General features: G+C 39.9%; 1 long non-coding RNA gene across 1 annotated transcript in view; it reads left to right on the forward strand.

Moving 5' to 3' along the window:
• LOC136874825 (uncharacterized) overlaps positions 1-12997 on the forward strand; it is a 68829-nt gene extending 55832 nt beyond the window's left edge. The window contains exon 3 of the long non-coding RNA XR_010860306.2: positions 12375-12997. This is a non-coding gene — a long non-coding RNA (uncharacterized lncRNA). The remainder of the gene's footprint in view (positions 1-12374) is intronic.
• The last annotated feature ends 12658 nt before the right edge of the window (positions 12998-25655 follow it).

Here is a 25655-nt window from a genome sequence, read left to right on the forward strand (position 1 = left end):
CACCTTCCCTCTTGGCAAGCTCATATACTTCTCCAAAACCGTCTTCACTATCATTATATTGTCTACTGTTCTTTTCTTTTTTCTAAATCCCCCTTGGTACTCTGACAATACTTCGTTTCTTTCGGCCCATTCACTTAACCTGTTCGCTAACACCCCTGTATAAATTTCACTTAGGAATCTAACAGAGATATTCCCCTATATTTATTCATACTGTTTTGCTACCCTTTCCCTTACATATTGGACATACAATTCCTGTTTCCCAATCCTTAAGGTACTTCCGCCCATCAAAAATCTTATTGAATAGTTTAACTGTGCCCTCTATCATTGTCCCATTTTTGCTAATTTATTTCCAAAACTTATTATTGATACCATTGCAACCCCCCGCCGACTTGTCCCTGATTCTTCTTATCACTCCCGAAGTTTCTTCTCAAATTGCTTCTTCCCCCGTCTCACTCAACCATACCTCCCCCTTCCGTCCGAGTAATTCACTAAAGTAGCTCACCCACTGTACATCTTCAATACTCGTTTTCTCTAGACTCCTTCCACCCTTAATTATTTTGTTTATCCTTCTACAAACCTTTTCAATGTTGTTCGACTTACATTCCTTATTTATGGCTTCAGTTTGTTCCTCTAACCACGCCTTTTCTACCTCACAAATTTTCTTTTTGTAATCTTTTCTTAACTTACGGAAGACCCCTCTTTCTTTGCTCCCACCTTTTTTCCCAACACCCTCTTTCGCATTCCTTCACACTCTTTATTAAACCATTCTTCTCCCTCTTTCTTTTTCTCCTTCTACCTTCTTCCGTCTGAGCTATCCCGTTTATTGGATGAAGCAGGAATTCCAGGGCTTTATCAATATTATTCTCCTCTAACGCTACTTTCCATCCATACTTCAGTAAGTGTAATTCTTAGTTTGCTACCATATCCCAATCCAGTTCCATTTTCTCTGTCCGTTTGTACTTATTATACCCACTCCCTAGTTCACCCTTTGGGGCCGATAACCTTCGATGTTAGGTCCTTTAAGCAACAAGAATCAATCAATCAATCAATCAATCAATCAATCAATCAATCAATCAATCAATCAATCAATCAGTTCATCCTTTATCTTAACTTCTTTCCTTCTATGCTTCTCCTCCCCCCTTTTTAACAGAACCCATACTGGGAAATAGTGTGATTCAATCCAGTCTCCTACTTCCATCCTTACAATATCTTCTAACACTCCTTTCGAGCTTAAAACTATATCTATCATACTACCTCCCTGTTCTGAAACATAGGTCAGTTTACCCGTACTGTCACCCTCCTTCCATCCATTCAGAATATATACATTCCCCGCTGCGCACAACTTTAAGAGCTTCTCCGCAAAGCTGTTTATAATTTTATCCTCTCTTCTTCTACCTTTCAACATACACCTCCCTTCTTGCCTACTATATACTAAGCTCTGTTCCCCTATTCTAGCGTTCCAATCTCCAAATAGCAACATGTCCTTTTCTTCTGCAAACTTCTCTCTTATCATACTAATATCCACCAATAGCTCTTCAAAAAGATGTTTATTTGTATGTACGGAACTGCTAGGATGGCAATATACGAACGCTAGATTTAATTTTTTCATCCTTCCCTCTACCCATCCCATATTAAATTTCATCCATATAGCTTCTTTTATATCTCTCTCGATATCCTCTATTAGTTCACTAATTTCTTCCCTAATTAGTGCTACCATTCCTCCTCGAGCGCGTCCTTTATACCTCTCCTTTCTTCCATATTTATATTTAATCACAACCCCCTTCCATGAAATCTCTTTCCCTGTTCACAGCCACTTCTCCAAAAGTGCCACAACGTCAAAACTTTCTACTACTTCTCTAACCTTTTTATTTCCTAGTTTGCTTATTAGCCCCTCAGTATTGACACATCCTATTTTCCAATATAGTTATAACTTATCTTCCCTCTCTTCTAAATTTCCTCCCTTAATCTTACTCCTTGTAGCTCTAGCCCCCTCATTATTTATTTCTATTCCTCCTTTTTTAACATTCGTTGCCTTTCCATGCCCTCCGTATCCTCCATCCCCTTGCACACTTTCCCCCACAATTCTTTTAGGCTCCTACTTTTTCCTCTGTTCATAACAGCTTTACCTTTCTGTCGATCACTCTTCTCATGCCCTTTCTTGCTCTCTAAACCACTGCACTCTGCTCGCGCAGGTTCTTGCGGCTCGCCCTCACTCAGCCCTTCACTGCTCTGTTCTTCTGTGTCCACACTGCATTGTCCAAACCACCTGGGTTGATCTCCACTCCACCCCTAGTTGTTTCTGCTTCCTTCCTTCCTTCCTTCCATCTTGCACTGCCATCACTCCCACCTCGGAACTGACGTGTTCGTCCATCTCTTTCAGCCTCGACACTGAGTGCTCTCTAACCCATCTTCCATTCGTCACCACTAGTCTCTGACCTCTTATACGGACTTTTAGCCCTTGCTATCTCGCTCTCCAAAGATGCCTGCTCAAAATCTTCATATTTTCACCATCTTCTTTTCCCATGTCTCTTTTCGCCCATACTTTCTGACCCTGTAAATTGTTGCCGTTTCTTAACACAATTTCTGCCATTAGGGTAGAGAAAAACTGTACCCTAATTGGTCTCCGTCCTTTAGCTTTGCCCACTCTCTCCACATCGTCTATGTCAGCTTCAATGAAATTTATCTTCATCCTATCCCGTATGACCTCTACCACCTTATAGATTATATCAATCTTGCCTTCCCTCTCGCCTTTTTCCACACATATATAAATATGGCTTTCTTCATTCTTTCCTGCCTGCATCCCACTGCTTCCTTCTTCTTCTTCTTCTTCATCATCATCATCACCTCCTCTTCTAGATGTTTCACGTTCCCTCTTAATAACTCTATTTCTTTCTCATTGTTGCACGCTCTATTGTTCAATTCCTCAGTCTTCGTTTCTAACCATTTCTTCATGTTCCCTATCTCCTTTCTCTGTTCTTCCATCATGTCCTTTATTTCTTGCACCTTATCCCATTGACAGTTTTTCTGTATCACTTTTCTCACTAACACCTTAAGTGCTGCCAAATCTTCCACGCTGAATTTGCCACCGATATTTCGGCCTGGGTTTAATTCCACCCTCCACACTCAGGACACAAATAACTCTAGCGCATCAACATCAGGTCAGTAAATCCCGTAGCAGTGGAATGGCTAGAATGAAGAAATTGTGGATTGTGGAGAGTGTCTGCGCTTTATGTGCGGGAATGTCGTCCGCCTCTGTGGTGTAGTGATTAGTGTGATTAGCTGCCACCCCGCGATTCCCACCTCAGCCATCCTGAAAGTGGTTTTCCGTGGTTTCCCACTTCTCCTCCAGGCAAATCCCGGGATGGTACCTAACTTAAAGCCAGGGCCGCTTCCTTCCCTCGTCCTTGTCCATCCCTTCCAATCTTCCCATTCCCTACAAGGCCCCTGTTCATCATAGCAGGTGAGGCCACCTGGGCGAATTACTGGTCATTCTCACTAGTTGTATCCCCCGACCCAGAGTCTGAAGCTCCAGGACACTGCCCTTGAGGCGGTGGAGGTAGGATCCCTCGCTGAGTCCGAGGGAACAGCCAACCCTGGAGGGTAAACAGATTAAGAAAGAAAGAAGAAATGTCCAGACAGAGCACATACAGATCGCAGTATGTTCCGGCATCTAGAGAAGATAGCACACTAGCAAGGTACGCATTCATTGGGGACATGACAAAGACATTCAGAACAGAAAATGGTCGCAGAACCTCATACGATTAGGCTTACGAGAGCTGAGACACATTCGTGAGGAATAGTGCACCCGTCCACCTCCGACGTACGAAACTTTGATACATTTGACAACGATATTTAAATTCCCACACATGTCACATAAATAAATCACTTGCTATACCGCAAGTGGTATCAATATGTTGCTGGGTTGCTTCTGAAAGAAATTACAAGTGGAGTATAACTTACGGATCGATTCCATTTGAATCGAACCGTTGTTCAAGGATATAGCTTCCTTTTATCGGGAGCCCGAGCATAACCCATGTTACGGTCGGCTTCTCGATTTAACTAAGATGATGTACCCCGGTTATATACATTTTTCCGAGACCGGTACTCGGACTGGGTAATGTTTCTCGTGAATTACGAAAAATGGATTACACGGACAGTTCCTATCTTACGATGTCCAGCTGATGCCATACCACAGAATTAGCATTTATATTTTATTTACACATGATCTGAAATGTTACAAAGTAGCCTCAGTAGACTACTGCCACATATGAGATAACGAGAAGCGGTGGGAAATACCGTGCGGAAACCGTACGATAACGAGGTAACAAATGACATTAATATTTATCACTCTTATTATTGAAACATAAGAGTAGAGGGATGTTGTCACCAATTAATTAAATCCACTATCGTCAGAATATTCATTTATCCACGAAATTATCATCCTTGAAATTATTATTATTATTATTATTATTATTATTATTATTATTATTATTATTATTATTATTATTATTATTATTATTATTATTATTATTATTATTATTATTATTACACTCAACGGTTCCTGGCACTGTCACGTTTGATTAATATCGTCATTATTATGCGGGATGCAAACGCAAATGGTTATTACTGTTACTATTATTATATCCCTCTTGTGGTTATTATTATTATTATTAATGAATAGGTGACTCAAGATATTATTATTATTATTATTATTAACGTCACTCAAGATTATTATTATTATTATTAATGAACCGGTCACTTCCGCCAAAACCTATTAAGATATCGGTCGCAATTATAATTATTTCACTGATCAACCAACGGCATCATTACTGTTATTATTATGACAATTATTATTAATCTGACCGCGATGATTTAACATCGTCCTAACATTATTAATATTATTATCGGTTGCATATTATCATTTAGATTCCCGTTTAACATCTTTATCAACGCTCATTTAAGTAAGGCGGTCCAATCATTTATCTGCAATATTTATTATTATTATTATTATCACGACATCATGATTGTCATCGCTCGTCATTACAATGATTACACTATACGATCATTTATGTGGACTCTGAACTCTCATTATCCTTAGATCCGTAGTATCTCGACGAATAGCTGTGCAGTCTATTTATTTCGTACATGCTGTCACGGGTTCGCATTCTACCCGCTACGTAACTCAGTATTTCTCTGTGACACTGCCCGTACATTTTACACTCATTTCAATATCCTAAGTGTCTCTCGTACGGAATTTATATCCCTTTCTATCTCAATATTCCTTGATTCATTTATTTCTCACAGAATTATCAACTGACTTATTTATTCCACTTCTGACATCGTACGACCTTTTATTATCTGACTGCAGATTCTTTAACATTTTTCTATCTCATTTCGATCTACGCCTTAGTTCATTCTCCACAAATAATCGTAACATTTTGAAATTATATTTACCAAAATTTGACAATCATGGTTTCGTAATATTAGTCCTACGTGTTCCGGCTACTGAATTGCAAATTTAAGACACGACATTTATTCGTAAAGAAAAATATTGGACCGTAATTTAAACCACACGTTCATTAACATGTACGGATTATTAGCACCGATCTTAAATTTCAATATTATTAATTGATCAAATTAAATTACCACACACTTTAATTCCGAATTAAAAACGACATCCCGTCATTAAATGATTTCCGACCAACTCAACACCTGATCACTTAAATTTATTATTACGCACGGCTCACTAAATTTCCGATATCACATGAATTATTATTATATCCAAATTATTTAAAAAAGTAAATTCTTCTTAAAAAAGTAGTTTTATTTTATTTATTATTATTATTAATTTTAAAAAAAATTAATTTCGCCTGTTACACGGTAGTCCACTCTTAATATGTTTAACGCATAACCCCTTTTACAACTTCGATTTATTCTGGCACTAATCAATCCAGATATGATTTACTTGGAATATTATTATTATTATTATTATTATTATTATTATTATTATTATTATTATTATTATTATCGCTTCTCACAAATTTTAACAACTTTGAAAATATGAACATACTAATCAACAACAAAACACAACTGGTATGACGAGGCTGGACTTTCCTTCAATGTCATTACATAGCTCGTTAAAATGACAAACAGAAAAGGACATATCGGGTCTATTTAACTATAATAACCAAAATCAAATGTAAAGAAAATTATTCTTGAATACAAAGAAAATATGAATGCATGTATGACTTAACGTACTACCCTATATCTACAAAATTTACATCTCCAACAAACTGAATACATAAAAAGACCCCATTAATTACATTGTTATATTTACTACTGTCCGTGCTACAAATTTAGGATGGGGTCGTTAAGCGACTCATCTTGTTACAGAAGGTAACCAAATCTAATCAAATAATCCCATTTTTCCCAATCACGATAACATTTCCCAAATATTATTTACAGTTTAGTACTCATCTTAGTTTCTCGGTATTCCATTACAGCTTTGCAGATGAGAGGCTCCTTTCTGCCTCTCTCTGCATTTTACTCCTCCATTCTTGATGGCGTAGTTCCACAAAAGATTTCCTGGCACATTACCATTTTACACTAATACCTTAATTATCACAAAACTTCACCATTGACAACGTTAACACTGAACACTTTAACTTTTATACAACAAATTAATATCCTAGACCCAAAAATTTAATATTTTACACTATTTTAATCTTCGTCTAATTACCGCACAATGGACCTGGACACGTACGACGAGGTGTCAAATTTTACGCCCGTCGCGATTTATGTCGTCCGACGCGATACGCCCGTTTCATACGGCCTTCTTGAAGTGTTCATGATAGCGGTTCGATATTGCAAAGTACAGGCTATTATTCCCTTAAAGTACTGTTCGTCACACAGTCTGTTATTTACGTACTTATTGCGGTGCAATTTATATTACTCTCTTACAGTGCAATTAATTTACTTCACTGATTTTTATAACTGACAAACACTGTCCTACGTTAACTATTTCCAGTTCATGTTGCTTGAGCGCGATCACATTTTCTAAACACTGGCGAATGCTCGCGCTATTAAATGTTGAGTTACTGTACGCCCGTAGAATTCGAAGTTAGCCGCGACCGATGGTTCAGCTCCAGAGATTCATTTCAAGTGTGGTTGGCGAGTATCCCTTGCGCTCGTATATATGGATGAAGCTTTCCCTCGCGGATTCATTGACGTCATACCCCTGAGGGAGGGGGTGGATTTTTAATATCGGTACTTGCACTCCGAATTGGACGTTAAAATTTACATCAAATTAATCCACTCCGCTAGCATATTTGCTGGATGAAATATGAACTCCTGGCGATCACAGATTTAGGAGATACGGGTGGATTTAGCTCCTCACATTTCACGCCTTCGGAAGCGTCCCTTACAACGTGGTCTTCGTCCAGCCAATGACATTCAAGCTGTCTGGTTTCCAAGAAATCCAGCCTTCGATTTATTTAACTTGCCAATAATTATTTTTCCATGCGTGACATCTAATAAATTCATTACATCGATCCGTGTATTCACAATAATTTATTACTGATTATTTTTGTAGTTACGAGAATATCTCATCCATCATTCCTTAAGATGGTATCCCTGAGTCTTCCATCAAATTTTAGCGATTGGCCGGCAAGCGGTCACGTGATTTAAATCTCCACCTGCCCGAACCTAGGCTAGCGAATGTCCTCGCAACCGCTGTAGTTTTCCATGACGGCACGGGAATCTCCGTCCTGCCAAAAATATCCCAGCGCATTACTCATGTTGCGAGCTTCCTTTGTGTCACCTACCCCCCTTTCTCTTTCTGACCAAGACTTATTTGTGGACTTGTATTTCCTTGTTCGCCAACTAATGAGATCCCCTGCTGTGAAGTAGCTAAATGTTGTTGTGTCGAGCTAATCCGTCAGGCTCCAGTCTGTCGTCCTTCCTCGCTCATATTTCGACATTACATAGATGAAATATTTTCAACTACACTTCTGTATTTCAATAAATGTACCATATATTATTTTATCAATCAAATCATGACTGACTATGGGCCTAAGTCACTCGGGTTCAATAGATCATATTAAATTGCATGGTATTATAATCTACACCGGCACGCACTCAGCGTCAGGGGCCGATGACCTAGATGTTAGGCCCCTTTAAACATCATCATCATTATCATCGTCCGGCCCCATGGCTAAATGGTTAGCGTGGTGGCGTTTGGTGGCTCTGCCACGAAATTTGAAAAGTAGTACGAGGGCTGGAACGGGGTCCACTCAGCCTCGGGAGGTCAACTGAGTAAATGTGGGTTTGATTCCCACCTCAACCATCCTGGAAGTGGTTTTCCGTGGTTTTCCACTTTTCCTCCAGGCAAATGCTGGGATGGTACCTAACTTAAGGCCACGGCCGCTTCCTTCCCTCTTCCTTGCCTACCCTTTCCAATCTTCCCATCCTCCGCCAAGGCCCCTGTTCAGCATAGCAGGTGAGGCCGACTGGGCGAGGTACTGGTCATTTTCCCCAGTTGTATCTCCTGACCCAATGTCTCACGCTCCAGGACACTGCCCTTGAGGTTGTAGAGGTTGGATCCCTCGCTGAGTCCGAGGGAAAAACCAACCCTGGAGGGTAAACAGATTAAGAAAGAAAGAAATGCGCGAGCAAAATGTACTCATCATAGCCTGCAAACAGATTTCACCTTGTGCACAAACTTCGTGCTGCAACAGAAACTAACAGATCGGCAATGTTAACAAGAGTGTGAGTGTGAGAAAGCATAATGAGAAGAGTAGTATTCTGTACGAAGGAGAGAGGGGTTATCATACATTTTTATTGTGACGAAACGTGAAATAATATTCATAATATTGTGATTTTCCTTTCAATCTGCTTACCGTACGAATGCGCCTGTTAGATGCAGCAACTCCACACACTGAGGAATAAGTAAGAGAAGGAAAGTATGAACTGGGCATGTTCTAAGTCACGAAGTAATGCTGAAGACAATTCTTCAAGAAGCTGTGAAGGGAAGGAATGTTAGAGGCAGACCGATGTTACAATAGATCGATCAGGTCATGAGGGATACCAGTTGTCACTCCTACGTATACAGCTCTAAAGAGTCTATCCCAAGACAAAGAACAGTGGAGAGCTGTTTCCGCCGCCGCAAACGAAACTTGGGAATGTTAAAGTAAGAGCAAAATGGTGCAGCAACCCAATATTCTGTGGAGTAGCCTATGCGTCTGAAACACACGGTACAGAATTAGTAGAATGTAGGTCATTAGTTTGCCCTTGCTGGCGGGACCTAGTGTTTACAGTGCACTATGTCTTCTGGTATGGGCTAGAGCAATCTTGTTACTTTCATTGATCTGTCTCAGCTTTATCCTTGGCTTTGACAGAATGGAAGTGACTGAGGTATGAGTGATGCTAGTAAAGCCATTCCTTATGCAGCCAGTCCCTGCTATGAATGGTGTGAAAATATTGCTCATAGGGTCGGTTGGTGCATGCATTTCAGTGGGCTTGGCAGACTGATATGTAATAGCAACTTCTGGCTCAGTGAGGAAAGCAACGGGAAACTACCTCACTCCTCATTTCCCTAGTACGCCTCTTCAGTGATGCCTAGGCCATCTATGACAGCTGATGGCAGAGCTGTTGAGGATCCAACCAGCCTTCGGGCTGAGGACTAAACATACATACAGGTCATTAGTCAAGTATTAAGAATTACGAACTGTGGTTGAAGTGTATAATGTGCTTTCAACGCTTGTTGCGTCTGAAATAGGCATTCAAGATTCCAGTGTTAGTTACTACTATACTAGTTACTACTATACCGCGAACCGGTACTTCACATACATACAGCTCTGTAAGTTGGGTGGCCTGAAGTATAGGTGCTTTGGAGAAGTATATATTCAGTCCGAATTTCCAATGTATCGGCAACCTCTCTGCAGGTGCATAATCAGATGCAAACTAGGGGCGTTATGAACACAATGAGTTGGTTTATATGCTGTTAGTGTATGAGGAAGGTAGAGGAAATGAATTTTTAGTGGGGCTACATACGTGACATAATTTATACAACATTACCTGATAACGGGATGATGTGGAAAGGATTAGAGCAACATATGAAAGCCACATCTTCATGCTGTCGAAACTGCAAGAAAACGTTATGAGGCGTGTAGTGTTTTGTGTAGAACAAGAGAGCGGGTATTTTGAACATATTTTTTCAAATAAAATGGTACTGTACAGTAACGAAAATGGACTGTTTATTCACGTTTCATTAATCATTTACTCAAGGCTTTCCCGTTTGGAGTAAATAATCGCGCTGCATAGGTAAAGCAGAGAGGTTTGTAGACAGATCGGGAGTTGGAATTGAAAATTTAGTCCCACGAGGCACCTGCACTTCAGGCTACCTAACTTGAACTGTACTTATTTACAAGTTGAAAGTATGTTATCTAACAGCTCGCGGTTAGCATATTCGTAACTGAATACATAAAGAATCAAGTTATCGAGTGAGACCTCTGCCTACATAAGCAACAGTCATAGTTCTGAGGAGATGGTGGGCCACATTGCTTCCACTAACTGTGTCCGGCTCTACGCGACTTTTCTCAATCGACTGTCGTTTTCCTCCGACATCGGCCTAACAAGTCATATATTTTTATTCCTTTCGTGATTCATTCCTTTGTTTACCGATGTAGCAACGTTTCAAATGGTGTAGCCGCTTCATTCGTCGGCTATGATTACATTTTAAAGGACCATTATCTCATTACTCATTACATTTCGCCCTAAAATAAAATACCCCTTCCACTTCAATTGCTGAAGATTTTTATAGAAGGAGGGATGTCGAGTTTTGACTCATGGAATCTGGAATCTAATGAAATGGCACTATTTTATTTATACACCGAGATCGAACCTACTATCTTGGGAACAGGCGGTCAACGACCACACAACTTCACCAATGCGGTCGATAATATTATAGTTAATTCCATCTACGTAGAGGAGAATCGGGTAATATGGAATAGTCGGGCAATATGGAATACCACAATATCTTGCCTGTAAGGTACTGCTCTCACGTGCAAACTCGTCGAATTACGGTAAATGTTCTCATGATGCTTTGTATTCAGTTTCGACATGCTCGTGAGTGAGGTTAGTGCGTGGAGCAAGAATATTTGTTTTTCATATTTGAAAAGCTTTTGCAGGTAATTCTTTTAAAGCTTGTATTAATTACCAAAACTGAGTTTAGTCCTGGGAAATCCAATGTTATATATTGTACAAGAGTTGCTTATAATGCTACACCAGTGTAACTTCCTTGTTGTGCAAAGTTTAGGGCATGACGAATCCTTTAATTCAAACATGGTGTGTCGGGATATATGGAATACTGTTTTAGTTTCAAAGTAAAATGACGTTTAAAATTAATTAAAATGAATTGCATTAATCCTGGTATATTATAACATGTAACTACCTATAGATCTCAGTTTCTGCATCTGTGACTTTTGTCACTGAATGAACAAGTGACTGTGAAAAGAAAACTCTGAATAATTAGTGTATACAGATTATCATTTAAGTTAATTACCAATTTTATTCTTTCAATTTTTAAAAATTTCTGTACGTCCACCTGTAAGAACGTTCCTTAAATATAACTGAAAGAATTTATTGAAGCTGTATTTTAATTTACATATTATTTACCCTACTATTCCATATTAACCGACTATTCCGTATTACCCACCAAGTGCAACTTTTTGAAAGAAATAACTTTGACGTGAAGACATCAACAATTTACAATTTAAAAATATAGATAATCTTGGCTAATTATTTGAATTTTCAAACCATATTTATTTATATTTCATAACTGATTTCGGTAAGAAGTTATACTGCCAAAAGTAAATGGTATTCCATATTATACGACTCTCCTCTATATACCTCACATGTACTGTTCCTAATTTTTAAAACCGAGTGAGTTGGCCGCGGGTTTGGGGGCATGCAGCTATAAACTTGTATCCGGAAAATAGTGGGTTCGAACCCCACTGTCGGCAGCCCGGAAGATGTATTTCCGTGTCCCATTTTCACACCAGGCAAATGCTGTATCTGTACGTTAATTAAGGCCACGGCCGCTTCCTTCCCACGCCTAGGCCTTTCCTATCCCATCGTCGCCGTAAGACCTATCTGTGTCGGTGCGACGTAAAGCAAATAGAAAAGAAAGAAACTAATTTTAAAATCTCAATAATATCTATTGAACTTTATTGTGAGTTGATATGAGTTGTAAGATAGCTATCCTAGTGCTTCTTTAGCAAACACGATGTGGTTCAACTTTTTCTGTGAATAGGTTATGTTAAGTCTATGGATATTCCTTTCCTCTCGCGTATGATATAAATTTACTTTTTCTTCAGTTTCACATGGAGGGACTGCTGGATTCTTCCTGGGCTGCAGCCTGCTGAGCGTCGTAGAACTGATCTACTTCTTTACACTACGGTTGGTGTGTCTCCTCATCAAGACGAGCGGGATCATCAAGAAGAAGTATCAGCAACGTAGATCTAGAAGAGCGTGGACTCTTCCAGCCACCACGAAATCAACTGAAATATTTTACACTCGTTCGAGCAATGCTTACTGATGTAGATTTATTTAGGGCAGTAACTGGGAAGGTTGCTCTAAAAGAAGCTTTTTACGTCTAGATGGGTTGAAAAGATGCACTGCTTATCTGAGAGAACTAACTACTACAATGAAAACAAGAAAACAACTATTAAATTCAATAACTTATTTAATATGCACCAAAAACTATAAGTTGCTAATTAAACTGCATTGCTTTAACACTAATACTTGGTAAAGTTGCTACTTACCAATTGAAAAAAATATTTTTCATGCAAAATAAAAAATGTACACATGTAAGAATTATTTATCGAGTTGTAACTAAAGTTGTCTTTGCCAGCATTCAGGATGCTGGTTTTCTGTCACTCTGGAAAGTTGATTATCATTTATGTCCTGCTCACTAAATGTGAGAAATTGAGTTTGATAATTTTAGAATATACCACTGTCTTGTGATATTAGTAATGTGTGACATTTATTTTAATTTTATTTCAAGTCATCAGTGTCTAAAGGCAATGCCTTGTCTACGCAACCCATGTTCCCTGTCCTGAGCTCCTCGCTTCATTTCATAATAGGTACAATAATGAAGACTCTCTGCAAAGTCTTAAAAGGAATATTTCCGCGGTCGTCCTCGGTCATTCTTCCCCCATGATTTTCCCTTTCAGAAGGTTGTTAAGAAAGGTGTTGTATCTGAAGATGTTACCAGTGACTTTAGCTCTTTTTCTCTGTACCAGCACCAGTTCTCTCCTTGCATGAGTTTCTTGTAGAATGATTTTGTTTATTCTCTTTCCAATCCATTTAATCCGTAGAATTCGTCTCCAGACCACATCTCAAACGCTTCCATTCGTTTCCAGTCCTGATCTCTGATTGTTGATCTGGCTGTTGATCCCTGATTCACAGCCATACAACAGCACACTTCATACAAAAGAAATCACAAATTTCTTAATTCCAAAATCTAAATTTGCACTGATTAAAAGACTTATTTTATTACTAAACGCCTGTCTGGCAAGCACTGTTTGCTTTTGATTTCTTTACTTCACCTGTTGTCATTGATGATGAGGCTTCCTAGATAATGGAAACTGGTGACTTGTTCCACTATCTTGTCAGTAAGCTTGATGTTGATGTGAATTCATTCAGGATGTTTACTAACAACTGTTAATGTTTAAGCGTAAATCTGACAGTGCAGATGACAATACATTCAGCATCTTGGACAACTCTTTCTAGGAGTCTGCTACAATTGCTATGTCATCTGTAAATTGAATGCATTGGATACGGTGTCCATTTACTTCTACTCCTTTGGTTTTTGCCTTAAACATATGTATGGCTTCTTTGATGAATACATTAAAAAGGTACGGTGAGAGAGAACAGTCCTGCCTTACACCTTTCCTGATTTTTGCTGCTGGATACTTCTTCCAGTGTCCGTCATCGTGATTTTCCCTTCATAGAGTGACAGTATCAGCCTCCTGTCTTTCCATTCCAAACCTGTATCTCTAATAATTTCAGGTATGCCTACTTAATACAGTAATCATTATCCTTAATATACAGATTCTTGTTTTAGAGTTGGCCTTTTATTTTATAAATTTATGGTAGGCCTACTCGATTTTGTAGTAAATTATTATTATTATCTGTTTCTTTTCTGAATTTACGTAAGGAAAGCATAGGAATGATCGTGGAACGAGTTGTTTATATTTGCTGAAAGCTAGTCCATAATCTAAGACTGCGGTAAATGGAAATAAGTTTTATTAGATTTACAAAGGCCATATCAACAGTCAACGTGAACTTTAGTTTTAATAGTATAGTTGCTCTTGTAAACATTACTTAACTGTTTTGCGGACATTTTTTAATAGCTCGAGGTACTTTATATTAAATTTTGGAAAGAAATAATTGCGCAGTATTGGATATCATGTGTTGTACCGTAACACATTTATATAAAATGCTGTAGGCTGTGAGAACTGTTCTTATAAAATAGCAATCCATATTAATACACAGTATTTACGAAAATCTTTAAAGGCTCGATTCATATTAGAATGACTTTACTCTAATGTATTGAATTCTAACTCATTAAACACGTGATCTACAATTGGGAATTTCTTTTGCCGTATAAATTTAAGAGTGAAGCTTAGGTCGACAGCACAATGTTGTAATTTCCTTTGCTGTCCAGAACTTGCACAAGCCTGTGAACGAAGTGATTGCTTAATCGTTCAAAACATATTAGTAGTGTAATATTACTTGTAAAAACTACGCAGGCTTTTCAAGATTTCTTCATCTCTACATATCCAGAAAGCTGTAATTCTAAGGTAATATTTGTCATTGGGGTACATAGAGTGTCTGAAAATAAGTTACGGAAATTGTAAGAGGACGTAGTGTTCTGAACCAAAATCGATTTCCAGCCTATTTTATTTCCTCTTAGTTAAATCTCACCATAAAATCGACAAAGAAATGTAAGTTCAATTGTGAGCAACTTCTTTGTCGGCCGTCACCGTATGGCCGGCCAAACTCTTTCGCCTGATAGCCTGGGACGGTGTGCTACCGTAAGCACACTGACGCGTCGCTCGCTCACATGTAACCTTGCTAGTAATGGCGGCGTATCTGAAAGCAGCATCTGATCATTATTCCGGGATAAAGTAACGTCTTTCTTCCGATTATCATGCACTAAGGCATCTTGAAGCGATTGGCTTTCAAAACTTAAATCCTAGCAGTAAAACTCCTCTCGGTTTCGGCTGAGCACAAAGCCTTTTTTTTTTTTTTTTTTTTTTTTTTTTGTGAAACATATCGGTAAACACCGTACATTTCGCGCATATCAAAGTTCCCGCACTGCAAAATAGTTACTGAATGACATACCCACGTAAAATAAGTTATGTAATAAAAGTAAACATTGCAAGCACGTCCTAATAAAACGAAGGCCAACGTCGTAGATCCGTGCGCTATCATTGTGTCTTGATAGTTAATCAGAAATGTACACCACACGTTATATAGGTTTCCCGACGTACAGAACAGGTCTTTACAGCTCGACTTTTGAGTCCTTAGGTCATTGAGGAAGTATGTTTAGGTATAATTATTTTCTGGTATTGTTTATGTGTCGTATATAGTATGAACATTAACATTTTTATTTCATTTTATAGTGTGTTTCAACCGGCGCAGGGCACAAGCGCGAAAACTTACAGGAAATTACGTTCTAAAATTCTCCTTACCGATGCCGCGCTTGTCCACTCTCCTCCCCTACAATTGTTTGAATCACGCAATGCACTCACTGTATCGCTTGCCAACTACACAGCACATTTAAACAGCCGACCGATACTGTGCGGTCCTTAGCCATGCGTTCACGTATGTAGTCCGTTCACCAGTAAAAGTTCTCATCATTTCTGCGCACTCCATGTATTTTTGTTGGGAATTTTGAATGCTAATATTAACACTCTTCACCTCTAACGTTCTCTTGCGAATTTACTCCTCTACGTCGCTGAACATAGGATATATGAACCAATATAATAATTTCGTGTGGCTATTTAGAGCCGAGTGCAGCCTTTGTAAGGCAGACCCTCCGATGAGGGTGGGCGGCATCTGCGATTTGTAGGTAACTGCGTATTATTGTGGTGGAGGGTAGTGTTATGTGTGGTGTGTGAGTTGCAGGGATGTTGTGGATGGCACAAACACCCATCCCCCGGGCCGTTGGAATTAACCAATGAAGGTTAAAATCCCCGACCCGGCCGAGAATCGAACCCGGGACCCTCTGAACCGAAGGCCAGTACGCTGACCATTGAGCCAACGAGTCGGACGGAAAATAAGTTACGTTAGTGGGGAAAAAACCGGCTTTTAAAACTTCTAGATTTTAATGAAGTCCACTTTTCAAGAAAATTCTAGGAGCTGATACTGTTGGTTCTGGATCAAAAGAAGAGAAGAGTACGCCTGCAAACTCAGAAGAAGGGACGATGACAAATCTTTCTCTTACTACAAGCACTGAAAAGAAAAAGAAGCGGTCATTAAGGAAGAAATTCAAGTTGTAAACAGAAGAAGCCGAAAATTTAGCAAATCAAGAACTGCAGCGTCCTGTTCTACTAAAACAATTACATCTTGCTATACTGCAGTGAAAAGGGAACAACTTGTGACACAAAGACATTGTTCCATCTCCACCTTTAGATCCATCAACAATAAATTGTGACATATGACTGGATTCTGAGTTACAGAAATACAATAATTCATAAACTTGCAACATTTATGTTAACAATAGTAACTGTATCATTTGTTTATACTAATTTACTCTAACTGGCATAGTTTCATTTGATGTACTGTAACGTGATCCTCTGTTTAATAGTTTAACAGAAATTTCCTCAGACAAATACAATTAGGAAGGTTTTCTTCATGTAAAAACATACAATTTAAAGTACAAGTACCCTGTTTGTAAATAAAAATAAAATACTTTGTACCTTAGCAAAACAAAAAAATGAAAAATTAAGCATTTACAGATACAAATGAAAAATAGAAACTCTAAAAATAACAAACGTGGCAAGAAACATACTTCAGCGAGTGTGTGTGAGGAGGCGTCTGTGTGCGTAAGGTACCAGCCTAGTATCCCACACACATGCATGCTTGCACACATGTACATATTAACGTAACGTTATTGCTTTTTCGATTTTATTTGATTTATACTTTTTATTTCTCGCTGTAATGTTTTCTATGCCTTGCATGTAACGAATTTGTTCTGTTTTACCTGCAGCTACTCTCAATACAACATTACTTACTTTTAATTTGTATTACACAACTTCCAATTAATATCAATGCATTACATTAACGCATAAACTATATTATGGTAAATATGGTATAATTCCTAGTTACTTACGCAGGCATTCCGTATTATAAGTGCTATGAGAATAAACGCATTTTCTTATTTCTTTACGCTTCCTGATACCTCTTTGTTGTAGGTCTCTATAGCATACATTTCCCATGACTGTTGAAGTTTCACATTTGAGCGGTGAAAGCAGTAACTACGAGATGCACTGCGTTGCCACAGTTCCCTCCGCCTGCGATATAAATCATCTTTTAATACAGGCTGGGTGTTTAATAAAATATGTAGGCTAAGCCCAATAGAATTCAATAAGCTTTGACTCGTTCCTGAACTCGCGCTAATAATTTCAGCATCTATATGTATTTTCACGAGAGTTTAATCCTGATGTAAACAAACAGGCGGAGCACGTTGCCTTTGCACGTGGACATAGACGTAGTTGATTGGAGAAGCAACCGCCGCACTCACTCGACTGTATGCGAGCTCGAAGGAAAGTAGTATGTGGCATTAATTTTATTTTATTTTAGTTTATTACATTTAGAGAGTACGTAATCGTATTAAAATATGGTTGTCATATATTGTATCAGTAAAAGAGCCCGACTCTCAGATTAAATTTTAAAGTAGCATGAAATAGAGTTCTCAGGGCGAAAAACTGGATTAATCGTAGCTAGGGCTCGGTACATGAGGTAGGGTCCTATTTACAGAAAAACTTTGACTCTGATTGTATAAGAGTTTATTCAAATAAGTCATGAATTTGCACATCACCTCTAAGTAGAAATGGACTGTCTTCCTCGTATTCCAATAGTATGGCTCGGGTTCTCCAGCTTACCAAGCCAAGCTGGTTGAAGCACGTTCCAGAAGACTCCAGGGATTCCGGGGACTCCAGATACTCCAGACAGTGGCAGCTGGACTGTCTGGATTGACGGCAAGTAGAGATGTCTCGAACTCTGAGGCCCGAGTTGAACCCCGATGACCCAGGCGATGTTGTAGATAGTCATGTACTACCTCAGCCCAATGAGACTGAGAGGGTTGATGTTCCCAAGGTCACTAGTAGCACTGAGTCCATGAACACCTTGGATGATCAACTTATAAGCAGAGATCTTGATAATTGTACATCAAGACTTCCAACACTCCTAAAATGATATGAGTGGTATTACTAATTTTAGAGTTCATTACTAGGAAAATCTTCGTCTCTGAATAACGTTTGGCAACGAAAAATACAAGTCCCTTCTTGTGAAATTATAGTTAAACTCAAAGTTCATTACTGGCGAAGGTGCAAGTCTTTGCCTAAACTCGAACGAAAAAAACACAAGTCCATTCACTTGGAAGTCTGAATATATTTAAAGTTAATCACTGGTGAAATTCATAAAGTCTTTGAGTGACCACTGACGAAAACACAAGTCCATTCACATAAATAAATTCACTGACGAAATTTATAAGTCTTTTAAACCAACACTGGCAAATGTACAAGTCTTTGAGTAAATGCAAGTGAGATCCTAACTTTGTTCAAAGCCGTTGGAAAGTTAAAGTTCATCACTAGCAATGTTAATCAATCACTGTCTATTAGAAGAATGAGTTCCTCAACAGTTGCAAATATTCCACGTAAATAACACAAGTCCATTTTACGAACACTTAGAAAATTTCCAATCTCGAATACTCGTAAATAATACGAGTCCATTCAATGATCACGTAGAAAAGTTCTGATCTCGAACACATGAAAATAATACAAGTCCATTCAGTGAACACTTAGAAAAATTCCAGCTTCGAAGGCACGTAAATAATACAAGTCCATTTAGTGAACACTTAGAAAAGTTTCAGTCTTGAAGGCACGTAAACAATACAAGTACATTCAATTAACACTTAGAAGAATTCTGGTCTCGAACCCATGTAAATAATACAAGTCCATTTCACGAACACTTAGAAAATTTTCTACAACACTCGAAGTCTTATGAGTCCACTTATAGTACTTGGAAGAATCGTCTTCCCACACTTGTATAATGACAGAGTTCCACGATGATAGTAGCAGCAAGAGTGTCCCCGCTGACTACTCAGCTGAGACTGTGTGAATAGGCTACAGTAGGTCCCCTTTTTATTCAATCCAGGATGTCTACGTCATAATACGGTTTGATTGAATATCTCCCGAATCCCTCGATGGATTTGCTTGAAACTCGAGCATTGGGACGTTTAGGTGATCCCAAACAAGATGACATATCGCTCGATTCGCTAGCACAATTATTATAGAAATTTCCAAATTTTCTCCATCGAACTCTCTAGAACAAGTGACGTGGAATCCAGAAAATACCAGTCAAGGCTGGTAACACGTGTTGAGACGAGCGGGCGGTCTAGCTAGCCCCTGTGGCTACGTCACAGCTCACAGTCGTCACACACTCGCTAGCTGGTCCTCGCTGCTGGTAAACAAACCAGGCGCGCTCGGAACATTACGCGTGGGAAATAAACGTAACTTATGCTCAAAAAAATACTTATGAACAGGTCGTAACCGGTACAATATACCGGTATATATATGTTTTTAAAAATATAAAATAGTGATTAAATAACGAGAAATGAAGGCACAAGGCGTGGTGTAATACAGGAAGCTTTCTCGTAGTGAGGGAAAGTCCCAAACTGTACAGTGTGGAGATAAGGAGTTGCATCTTGCAGCAGTCAGTGTCAGTACTGTAAGCGCACTTTTTAGTGATAGATTTTTGTACTCGGTGAGGTGTAAGAAAGGAGCACTGCCGGTTCTGGTAAATACTACCAACAATGGAAATGAAATCTGAATTGAATCGATGATATGATCGATCGATATGAATTTTCTAAACCTTTATTATCTTAACGCCAACAACTGTGTTACACGCACAATATATAATACTATATAATATTTCCCGATGCGAAACGTGTTCCTAGCATGAATTCTATAGTTTGGTTTTGCTGTGTAAACAACAACAGTACGAGTACGTAAAGTGTACGCCAGATGTCGCACAGCGATCATAAGCGATTCTTAGTTTGTGTTTCAAAGGTTGCCAATACGAATCTCGAAGATAACCGAAGTCGACCGATTCAGCACTAGGGTGTAAATCTATCGCTAAAAAGTGCGCAGATAGTACTTATAGTGAGATAAATGGAGCAAGAGGTAGGACCATCGCGTGTAGTGAAGCACAAAAGAGGAAAACCGCTCAGAAGTGACCATAGGCAATGCATTGTGAATGTGTTCAATAAACTAACTTAACAGAATCCAGGTTTAGTTGTTTGTTCAGATCTTCGTACTGCTGTATGCAATGCGCACCGCTGTACGTCCGAACACGAGACGTTGACGGGGTGAAGGTCGGTACTACACGCTCAGCGAATCACAACTCTTTCTTTGGCGGAGGCGAGGATATACCATGTTTACATAAGGATTAAACTCTCGTGAAAAGATCTATATGACAGAACACGTCTTTGCTGATTAATATGAATCTTAAAATCTATAACAAAATCAACAACCGCTGGTAACTAATATCAACAAATGTATAAAAAATAAAAATTGCAGTCAGGGCATATCTTTTGTCCATCAGCCAGTAACAAGGAAATGTTATTATAATACAGAATAGAACACTACGCGCATTGATATTATTGTATTCTTCAACGCCGATTGTTAACGGAACATTTCAAGAATAAAAGTATGAGAATAATAAACTATCCTCTGATGAGCTAACGAAAATAAACTAACAACAACAAACATAATATTCGGAAAGAAAACACGTTAAAGCAATACAAATTAAAACGGTACAACTCCGAATGATGTTAGAAAAGCGGCTGGGGCAAGTCAAGCCAAGCCACGTAGCGATGCAATCCTTAAAATGTGGCTTCGTTAGGATCGTTGCCATAGAAACGGGCTATATTTGAGCAGAATTAGTCAAGTTTATCACGCTGCTAGTGCTACGCTATGGGTGGTGTGAATAAAAATGAGCACGCACTCTTTACTCGCGAATTTAGAGCAGGCCCTCGCATTGAGGTGAATAAAAACCGCCTGTCGGAAGCAGTCACTCACAGCAGACATGTGACCTTGAGCACACACTCCAGTCGCTCGAGTAGCAGAGTGGTTGCTCCAGATTGCTGGTGAATAAAGATAAAGCAGGCACTCTTTCCGGTAAGCGCCTGCTCATGTTTCCTTGAGCTAACTCAGTAGGTGACTCCAAATGATAGTGTCACGATCAATAGCATGGCAGAGGTAATGGTGGTGGTTAATCGGAAAAGAAAATTATATAAACTTCGCAGAGAATCATCTCGTCCGCCTCTGTGGTGTAGTGGTTAGTGTGATTAGCTGCCACACCCGGAGGTCCGGGTTCGATTCCCGGCTCTGCCACGAAATTTGAAAAGTGGTACGAGGGCTGGAACGGGGTTCACTCAGCCTCGGGAGGTCAAGTGAGTAGAGATGCGTTCGATTCTTACCTCAGCCATCCTGGAAGTGGTTTTCCGTGGTTTCCCACTTCTCCGCCAGGCAAATGCTGGGATGGTACCTAACTTAAGGCCACGGCCGCTTCCTTCCCTCTTCTTTGTCTGTCCCTTCCAATCTTCCCATCCCCCACCAAGGCCCCTCTTCAGCTTAGCAGGTGAGGCCGCCTGGGCGAGGTACTGGTCATCCTCCCCAGTTGTATCCCCCGACCCAGAGTCTGAAGCTCCAGGACACTGCCCATGAGGCGGTAGAGGTGGGATCCCTCGCTGAGTCCGAGGGAAAAGCCAACCCTGGAGGGTAAGCAGATTAAGAAAGAAAGAAAGAAAGAAAGAAAGAAAGAAGAGAAGAGAAGAGAAGAGAAGAGAAGAGAAGAGAAGAGAAGAGAAGAGAAGAGAATCATCGCAACTTGATTGCAGAGTTTTATAAAGGTCCAGTAAGGAGCATGCTGAAGAGCCTCCGTGACTCAGACGGCAGCGCGCCGGCCTTTCACCTTTGGGTTCCGTGGTTCAAATCTCGGCCACGCCATGTGGGATTTGTGCTGGACAAAGCGGAAGCGGGACAGGTTTTTCTCCGGGTACTCCAGATTTTCCTGTCGTCTTTCATTCCAGCAGCACTCTCCAATATCATTATATTTCATCTGTCAGTCATTAATCATTGCCCCAGAGGAGTGAGACAGGCTTTAGCAGCCGACACGATTCCTAACCTCACTGCTACATTCATTCCATTCCTGGCCCGGTCAGATGACTGGAAACAGGCTGTGGATTTTCAAGGAGCATGCTGAATGGTTAGCGGAGCATTTCCTTGGGCAATCCAAAGAAAAACGAGGTGGTGCACTAACAAATGAAGAAAAACTGTAAATCTTCTTGCGTTATGTTGGTGAAACTGGGTTTCAGAGTGGAGTTGGTGAAGACATCTCGGAGAACTGTGTCAAAAACATTTTCGCAGGTTTTGACATGAAGAGAAATGAAAGCAGATTACTAGATAAAATTCCAGCAAATGTTGCTTAGATGCAGGAAGCACGGGCTAAGTGACAAGAACGTTTGAGGTTCCCTTATGCTGTCGGAACTGTAGACTGTACTCATGTACAACTTCAGAAGCCACATATTCATGGGAATGACTACATTTACAGAAAAGGCGTCCCTAGCATTAACGTACAGGCCACTTGCAATGGAAAGGAAGAATTCAACCAGTGTAGATGTATCACGGCCTGACTGTCTATGACTTCCGAATTCGGAGAAATTCCGATGTTTGCAGGGTTATGACGCCTCTGTAGGAAGTTGAAGGGATGGTAACTTCTACAGATCTTACAACTTGCTTACATCACGCCGAAACAGATAGGTCTTATCGCGTTCGATGGGATAGGAATGGCGTAGGAGTAGAAAGGGAGCGGCCGTGGCCTTAAATAAGGTACAACCCCAGCGTTTGCCTAGTGTGAAAATGGGAAACCACGGAAAACCATTTTCAAGGCTGCTGACAGTGGGGATCGAACCCATTATCTCCCGGATGCAAGCTCACAGCTGCGCGCCCTTAATCGCACGGCCAACTCATCCGGTCCTGCAGATCTGGCTCCTAAAAAATGTCATTCAATTGTCTCTATATATTTTTCATCATAATTAATGTTTGTTATTTACGTTATGGGCCTACCATTTTCCTCAATTTATTGATGTCGTAATATTCAGGCTATGATTTCCTACCTTTGGTACCTACCGATGGTAGGGTTATTTTCCCTCTGCATCAGATTCATCAGCCGTTTCTCCCATTATTTAACGATATGCATTTGTTTCCCGTACATTTTAATTCTATTTTATATATCAGTCTTCTTTTCATGTTTTGTAATTTTTTACAAACAGTTGTTGGACGGAAATTCTTCATCTCCTTCTACCGCTTTTCCCACCTCTGTGGGGTCCTGGGTGCGAGTTGTGTCGCGCATGTGGATTTGGCCCTGTTTTACGGCCGGATGCTCTTCCTGACGCCAACCCTAGATGGAGGGATTTAATCACTGTTGCTTGTTTCTGTGATGGTTGGAGCGTAGTGTGTGTGCGAATATGAAGAGGAAAGTGTTGGGACAAATGCAAACACACAGTCTCCGGGCCAGAAGAATTAATCAGATGCGATTAAAATCCCCGACCCAGCCGGGACCCTCTGAACCGAAGGCCTCAATGCTGACCATTCAGCCAATCAGACAGTTGTTGGACGGAAATGTTTAAGTTAAATTTAGCGAGTAGTTCACAATGAACTGCATTTATTGTACTTGTTCTCTTGTGCTTCTAATCCGGTAATTGTGACTTTGAAAACGTAATTACCGGGCGAGTTGGCCGTACGGTTAGGAGCGCGCAACTATGAGCTCGCATCCGGGAGATAGTGGGTTCGATTCCCACTGTCGGCAGCCCTGAAGATGGTTTTCTGTGGTTTCCCATTTTCACACCGGACAAATGCTGGGGCTGTACCTTAATTAACGCCACGGCCGCATCCTTCCCATTCCTAGGCCTTTCCTGTCCCATAAGACCAATCTGTGTCGGTGCGACGTAAAGCAAATAGCAATAGAAAACATAACTGTATGTTCCTTTTAAACGGAGATAAAAGCGGACTAGAATTCCACACTGTCAGTACCATGTTAAGCATTGAACTACCCGGAAGTCATCGAAGTGTTATCACAGTCTAAGGTGTTATATAACATGGCACGTGCACGACCTTGATCAGTGACACTGAGTGGCTGCTCCAGACACTCGAGTGTACGCTGTGCTTCCGCACTATATTTTTATTCACCGCAAATGCGGAATAGAAGCTCATCGACAGGAAGACACTCAGGCACTCAGCGAGCACACGCTCACTCGCTTAGAGTCATTTTTATTCACACCACCCTATGTACAGTCCTGCAAACTGTAAAATAGTGAACTCCACAATCTTTTGCAACACCTATCTGGAATGCAAGATCGTTCAGAAAACGAAGAAATATCTCCATCTTTTGACGTGATCGAAGTATCCCTCTTCTTGTTTCATCAACCTCCGCCAAGAAATGATTTGCCGGATAATCTACACTGTCGCTTTCAAAAAGCAACAAAAGTTTGGATCGGCTGGGGCTAATATTCTTTCTGTCCTTCTAACACTTCCCGCTACGTAAATTTACGAGTCCTACCATGTCTCAAGTGAAATGAGTACAAACAAGCACTTGGTTTGGCTACCTTTAAAATATTTGAGAGCTTAGTTACTGATTTACAGCAATACTTGCCTTTATTCAACTAAAATAAGAATGCTGGTCTTTGGTCACAGGGGTCCCGGGTTCGATTCCTGGCAGGGTCGAGAATTTTAACCATAATTGGTTAATTCCCCTGACACGGGGACTGGGTGTATGTGTCGTCTTCATCATCATTTCATCCTCATCACGACGCGCAGGTCGCCTACGAACGTCAAATCAAAAGACCTGCACCTGGCGAGACGAAGTCCTCGCACACACCCCGGCACTAAAAGCCATACGCCATTTCATTTCAACTAAAATAAAAGAGTACCGGTACTGGAAATTACTACATACGCTATATTAAACCTTAAATAACAGAAATTGCCTTGCTTAAAGTAGGCAGGGTGCACTCCAATCCCCTCGAAATCCTAGTCTTTTCTATGTTAGGTTTCCAACTATTCTCTCCATCTAATAGCTGTCTGAAATGCTTTATCCATTCACGATGACTTATATTCACTTGAGTTGGGCTTTTTTCTTTCTCTTCAGGTTTGGTTTATTCTATTCCACATATTTTACTATCCTTTCATTTAGAATCTCTGTTTAGATTTTCAGTTTGGATCGTCTACCATGAGTAATTTGTGTTTACTAATAGTTCTCTATACCGTACTCTTTTCGTTTGCTTCAGAATTGTTTCAAGACCACCT

The sequence above is a fragment of the Anabrus simplex genome, chromosome 5 (assembly GCF_040414725.1).
Source record: "Anabrus simplex isolate iqAnaSimp1 chromosome 5, ASM4041472v1, whole genome shotgun sequence".
Taxonomy (NCBI): domain Eukaryota; kingdom Metazoa; phylum Arthropoda; class Insecta; order Orthoptera; family Tettigoniidae; genus Anabrus; species Anabrus simplex.